This window comes from Lolium rigidum, chromosome 5, assembly GCF_022539505.1.
Source record: "Lolium rigidum isolate FL_2022 chromosome 5, APGP_CSIRO_Lrig_0.1, whole genome shotgun sequence".
In the NCBI taxonomy this organism is placed as follows: Eukaryota; Viridiplantae; Streptophyta; class Magnoliopsida; order Poales; family Poaceae; genus Lolium; species Lolium rigidum.
This window is the reverse complement of record NC_061512.1, coordinates 184657457-184664717: the sequence shown is the minus strand read 5'-3', so window position 1 is coordinate 184664717 and position 7261 is coordinate 184657457.

Here is a 7261-nt window from a genome sequence, read left to right as displayed (position 1 = left end):
TTTTGGTATACATCATGACATTCTATGTTCGTTCACAAGTTTTCGTGGAAAAACAACATTTTGTGTGGTGTGTACAAAAAATACAAAAAAAATATCCTGTACGTAGTGGTGTTACAGCATCAAAATTTGTCTTTTTTTACAGGAGCCACAGAAAAATGTTTTTTTTTGAAAACTTGTGTACCAACATAAAATGTCTAGATGTACATGTAAAAATTTAGTTTAGAATTTTTTGACACTTTGAAATGTGGATTCACATAATGGGAGCATATGCTCCTATGAGCCAAAGTGCATTTCCCAAGTTTGCTAATGTATGCTGATATCCATTGCTGTGGGGATTCTCTCACAGATACCATACCATGGTAACTGCATTACAGATTTATGGATGCATGACTGTTACATTGAATTTTAGCCATGTAATTTTGCGAAAGTAATTTTTCATACTTGTATACACAACAGTCTACATTTATTTGACTTATGAAGCCTTTTTTGCAGGTTGCAGCTAATAGTAATTCCAATTCTTCCTCCAATCGCTTGTGAGGAGATACTACTTATAGTCGGGCAATCAGGAGGATGCGCTCACGTAAGAGCATTTGCTAATTCTTTTTGTTATTTACTTGCTGACTATTGTAGCACACTGTGTTTTCAGATGCTGAATAAATATTGATTTGTTTTACTGAATATAGCTTAATACAAGTTTGTTTAAGAGCGAGCTGATTGTCGAGGATTAGAGTGAGTTCCATGTCACGCCTTAGCTGCACCTGTTGTTTTATCATTTGTATTTCCACTTCCATTAGTCTGACTCTGCAGATTAAAAGCTTCGGTCTTTTTACGGGAAAAGGTCTTCTGGTTAATCCTTTTCACTTTTGAGCTTACTTTTCAGGAAATTGATCCCAATGGAGAAAATGACGATTTTGGATATTTGATGAAATGCTGAAGCTATAACCTCCACTTTATTGTTCATTTTCTTCCCTCCGCAAAAGAAGTTCCTTATTTAGCCCATTTCTCAATTTCCAATAACTATTGGAGTAATGTTTTTCTCTTACTGCAGGTTAGTTCAAATCATGGGTTACTATGTTGTACTTTTATACTGCTTCTACAGGGTGTACTTTAAGATTAATGCAGTTCCCAACAACACTGGAGAATGGACTATTGAAAATGTTAGACTCAAATAGATTCGATGGTGTGATAAATGATGTATTCTTTAAGCTTAGGATATGTTTTCTCCTCTTTAGAGTATGAACAAAAAGAGAGGAGTAATAGCAGCCGATGTCTTTTTCCTCTTTAGAGTATGAACAAGAGAGATTGAATCTTCTTTTGAACCTTACTCTCCTGTTTTCTTATTATGATGGCATTTTATTGAAGGTGATGGTTCATGTACAACATGCATTAATTTATTCATGATCTTGTGATACACAATAATTTGCATCAGTCAACTATTAGTATCTTTGATCTATCTCCTTTACACTGAACAAGGATTGAACCGCAGTTGATTTGTATTTTTGCGTCTCAGCTACTGTACATCATCCAATGTTCTCGAATACATGGTCTATGTGCCTTCTGGTGGAGCGCTAATATGAGCATGGCTTGGTGCTTGGGCTATTCCTCTTGTCTGGGAGATACCAGGTCAGGTAAAATATATCGGTTGCGACTTCATGCACTATGTTGTTAACAACCTATTTAATTAGTATCATGAAAGAAAAGGTTCATTTAGCCTCGTAGAGATGTTTACGTTCTGCATCTAACATAAATGATTAGAGGACGATAAATTTAAAATACCCTCAATTCTTCCGAGCATGTATGAATGAATTGGTCTAGCTGGTTTGACATACATCCAATCCTATACTAATCTGATTATTTTTTTCAATCAGATCACAGTTGGTTCTGCTCAAATGCAGCTAGATCATTTAGAAGAAACCTTAAACCTCTGAGCACCTGCCAACTCTGTGGGATTGCAGTCGAAGACGCTCACCATGCCACGGTGAACTGCACCAAAGGTGCCAGCGTGCGTCAGGCTATGCGTGATCACTGGCCAATTCTTATTGAAGAGGCTAGACTGGCTCCTCGTGTTACCGAGTAGCACTGATGTCTGCATCAGGGCTAAAATCCTGCTGATCCTTTGGCGCGCATGGCACTCGAGAAAGGATGTCGTGCAAAATTCAGGTAAGGAGAGAATTGCAAAGTCCATAACTTTCTTACGGACCTATGTCAATGGGCAAGAGCTCAGGATTATGCCTGAAGACGATGTCAAATGAAAATGGCCACTTCTGATGACGCTGCAAAGGAGACCGTCGACCTCAGGGCTCCTCAGATTAGTTCGTGGAAGCCACCGCCACCAGGTTGCTCAAGACCAACACGGATGCCTCGTTCTTGGGGAACAACATACCAAGTGGTGTGGGTACCGTTGTCGGGGATCATGAGGATCAGCTTGCTCTCCGATGCTGAAGCTAAAGCTGCCCTAATAGGCATCAGGATGCTGTCCGGACATGGGCATGTGAAGATTCTTCAGATCCATGCAGGAGAATGTTGATTGTGAGAGCATACTCTCAAACTTCTTACATTGGAATTCTTCTTAAACAGTATATCCATATAAGGTACATAAACGCGGGCAAGTTATTGTCTTAAAGCAAGTAATAGTTGATATGGAGGAAGATGTTGAGCTTCAAATTGGCACAGAAAATAAAATCTTAATAATCCATAAAACAGGACAGTTTTTGCAGTTATCGGCAATTTTTTGGGCTATCCTATCCAGTTTTTGTTTTCTGGTAGGAAAAATAGCTTAATACAACATGTTTCTGATATTTTCACAGTTAAAAATATTGACGCGACCTTAAGTTTTACAACATGGTTTAGTTAATGTAAGATGAAGATTTCCTGATATCAATGATTTTACAGCATGGTTTAGTTATCTGTAGCAGCTGTAGCATCTTGCTAATTAGTTCCCTGCACTTCCCACTAAAGTTATTTAGTTATCTGTAGCAGCTGTGTCTTGAATGTTATTTTGATGAAATCAAGATAATATTGTTTGTTATTTTGATTTGGTTGTCAATAGCAGGGGATATTGATAGCGGGGCGACCGACGTCCCTTGAATGACAGGGTTGCAGCGAAGGTGTACACCATGTTAAATGATTACTGACCAATAGGTTGTTGCTTGGGTAGGATCTGGTTTGGGCGGTACTTCAGGTGGAAGTTGATACAAAGTAGAGCAGTTCCTTCAAGTAATGGAAATGGAGAGGTTCATGAGAAAGGGAATGTCGTAACATTTTCTCATCAGCCGTATAAAAATGAAAAATCAACTATTATCTCATGTAGAAATATGCTAAAATAAATATGCTATTTTCCAAAAGATTTAGTGTTTCGTTGTTAACTGTAAACATGATATTTCTCTCATGAGGCACAATAGTGTAACTCTGAATTTTGATACAACTATTGGAATTAGTAGTCCAAAGGTACCAAGAAAAGTTTCCAGTTGGCGAAGAAAGATCGCTAGAGTTTTACAGATGTTCTTGGCTTGCTTGAAATTTATGTGGCTACCAAAAGTGCAAAGTAGCTCTGATGTGATACAAGTGTACGTACATTTTAATTCTTGTATCATATCTTTGAAATTATATCTTGGGTGAAAGAGAAAATTACATGGTCTTATTTTTATTAGGGAGGCACAGACTTCCCGCTGTAATTTGGAATAAAACACTGAGACGTCATTCTTCTTTTCATCAGTTTTAAATTGTTTTAGTCCAAACATAATAACAAGTCCACACTAGAATAAGCTACTTTGTTTCGTTTCAGTTTTGCATCCCCAGGAATGAGCAGAAAGAGGGACGATGCATAGCACTTTAAAGAATCCAATCATGTTTTTCACTATATATGTTCTTTTAACCAATTTTTCTACTACTACATATCTATTCTTGCTTGAGGGCAGTTGTCTATATGTGTATTTGGTTGAACAAGACCACTCTTGCAGCGCAGAATGGAAGTTGAAAGCTTGAAAACACTACGATTTGGTGAACTTGAAAAATTATTTGTACACAATATTATAAGCTTGAAAATTTAATATTTTTTGTTTAACAAGTACAATTATTATTTTGGATTAATCAACACATGCATTTGCATGTACAAGATTAGTCCGCATTTCTTTATATTTGTACATGTAAGTGTGTTCGAATGAGAATGTGGTAAAAAGATACACTTCCATCCTTTTTATGTTTGCGAGTGCAAAACAAAATTCCTTGATATTACAAGTGAATATCAGACAATAACCATATCAAGGCCATTGTAGGATTTCATCTCCACTGACTGAATACATGCAACATGACAACATGAGTGTCTCACGTTTAATTGCTATGAGTCTTGATTAGTCAATTTTATTACGTGCATTGCACCAGTGGCTTGTTGATGGAGTTTTTCTACCCTAGCCATTATTGAAGATTTACGAAGCCCCTTTTGTATGTTTTTCTGCGAACAGGACACTGGCATTAAAAGAAACAGCGAACAATACAAAGCACTCCAAGAAAAATGAAAATTACAACGAGATCCTTGAGAAGCCCTTCATCTTCAACCTCCAGACCGTGTCGACCGCGCGCCACTGCTGCCGCTCCTCCCCGAGTCGGCTTGACGTTGTTGATTGCGGACGGGAAGTCGCCGAACGAGTCAAGAAGATCACATCCGTTCCGAAGACGAAGAAAAAGGATGAACCGCCGCTGAAGCTCCTTGACGATCCTAAGAACCAGACAAAAACCTCGAAGACGACACCACTCCCACAAGACTCTCGACGTTGCCGTCGAGATGGGGTTGAAGCTGGGGAGACCTTATTGCATGAGGTGGCGTGAGCGCCATCCTACAAACTTTAGCCCTAAAAACGAAGAACGGAGCCCACAAAACAGGGGGTGGAGCCCTCCCGCCGACGAGGGCAGCGATCCACCGCACCCCTATGGCCCGAAGGCCACAAAGGTGGGCCAGATCGACGGCGGCGCCGGCAGGAGGCGAGGAAGAAACAAATGCGCTTGAGAGCCCCACATACCGGTCCGTAGCCCCTTTTGTATGTTTGACACATAAGGCTACGATTCAGGATTGTCTCTGAATATTTATGAATATTAAAGTGTTGTTTGAATTAATAAGAAAACATATACCTTTGTTTGCATCACCCATATTTTATGAGACAGTAATACAATCAAAAGTAGAGTTTGTTGAGTTGATAATTATGATGGTCTAGAACATAGGTGCTTACCACAAAAGAGTAACTAGAAGACCTTTAACTTGGAATCAAACAGATGCACACAAATTCTGTCTTGTTATTGCGCTCAGTACTATTATGATGTAGTATATTATGATATCACTGATTTGTTTTGAATTTTCATAGTAAGTTGTAAATTATACATGTGCATTGAAAATAAATTTAAGGACCCGTGGCAACGCACGGGCATTTGTACTAGTTTAGGGTAAAATACAATCTTGCAATATTGTCAAGATGTTTTTAAAGTCCAAATGCATTAATGGACTTATTTTCTTTATTGAAAGTAATATGTGTGATTTAAATCCTTATTTAAATCATTAAATTAGGACTTATTCTCAATTGTCTTCAAAAATTCTGTTTGGTATTTTATTTAAATAGAGAATTTTATGCTGATCAATTTTCATATTTTTAATTATTTTTTTAGAGCTTCATAGCATTTCTTATTTAATTTCAAAGTTTCTGCCTTTTTATGAATTGTGAAATGACCAATTTGCCCTTGGGCCCCACCTGTCAGGTGGCCCAACGGGTTAGGTTTGGCCGACCCACCTGGTCCGGCCCAACCCGCTCACTCTCTCGCTCTCTCTCGCGCGTCTCCTAACCCTAACCCTAACGAGCTCTGGCGACGCCGTGGTCGCCGCCGTCTTCTCCGATATTTCCCGGCCGCCTCCGGCCATCGCCGCCGGCGAGATGTGGCGCATCTGAACCGCCACTCGACGGCGATTCAGATCCACCGTGGCGATTCGTGCTGCGCTGCTTGCTCGCTTCGCCCCCAACGCATCTGCGACACGGCCGTGGCGATTCCAGGCGATTCGTCGTCCGCCGATGATCCAGACGCCGCGCCGCGACGTGGCCGTGTGCCTCGCCGTGGTGGTGCTGGGACGTTTGCGCCCGGCGACGCCCGGCCTGGCTGCGGCCTGGCGCTGCCGTGTTAGGCTCGTGCCGCCGTGCCGCCATGGGCACGCTGCGGTGCTCTGCTCCAGGTGTGTGTGCCTCCTTCTCTCCCATCTTCTCTACCTCCTCTTCTTCCTCTGGTTGCCTTGGCCTCTACCTTGTTGTGCTAGTTGCTACTGCCTACATACGTATGCTGCTATGTGCTACTGCTATCTCTGTGTTCTAGCTTGTGCTGCTCTACTTGATTATCAGTGCATGCTTCTGTGCTTCCTAACTACTTCTGTTCATGCTGTATCCCTGCTGTGGCCCTCCTGTAATTGCTCATGAGCATCCATTGATGTTCATGGCCTTCTGGCTTACTCCAGATATGACCATTATATGTGCTCTAACCCCTGGACATGCTCAATTGAGCCTAGCTGTTGCATTAACAACTCCATCCCTTGATGGAGTGCTTCTGGATACAATTATATTTCATATATTTGATTATCTGTGATGCAATTGTTCAATTATATGGTTAATTTAATTATCTGGGCCTTGGGATGATACTTTGCTTGGCTATAGTGATCTGTAGCAAAAGTAAGTGATGCTTTGATGATCAATTGATCATTACTTGCTTGTGAGCTAGTGTGTGCTCCTCTCTGTGACTCACTGGTGTTCACCAGTGCTGTTTGTGCTTCATACGAGCTTAACCTCGGTGTGTACTTTTGTTAACTTAAGCAATCTGTTGTTGCTTGCGAGTGATCCATTGGATCACCGCAAAGCCCCGGTGCTTTGATTTGTTTGTTTAGTTCACTTATCCGTATTTGCCTGAATTATACTGAAGTGGATAAGTGATGTGAGCTGCTTTGCAGTTGTGATCATCCAATTAATTATGATAGGGCTAGATGGATGCCAACACTCAGTTGTGTACCCTAGCCCTCTACTGAATCCAAATGGATAATGATGTGTGGGTTCTTGTGCTGGCTGTAGGTTGAGGTAGCCCTGGCAGCACTGTGATGCTGTCAAAGGTAGCTCCCTTCTTCTGTGGCTTGCTCTTGTTGGTAATTGCTTGCTGGATTTGAACAACTGCTCACTGGCTTGATCCAATACTGGCCGGACTTCCAGTGGCTGTTGATGTTGAGAATTTATATAGACAAAGATTT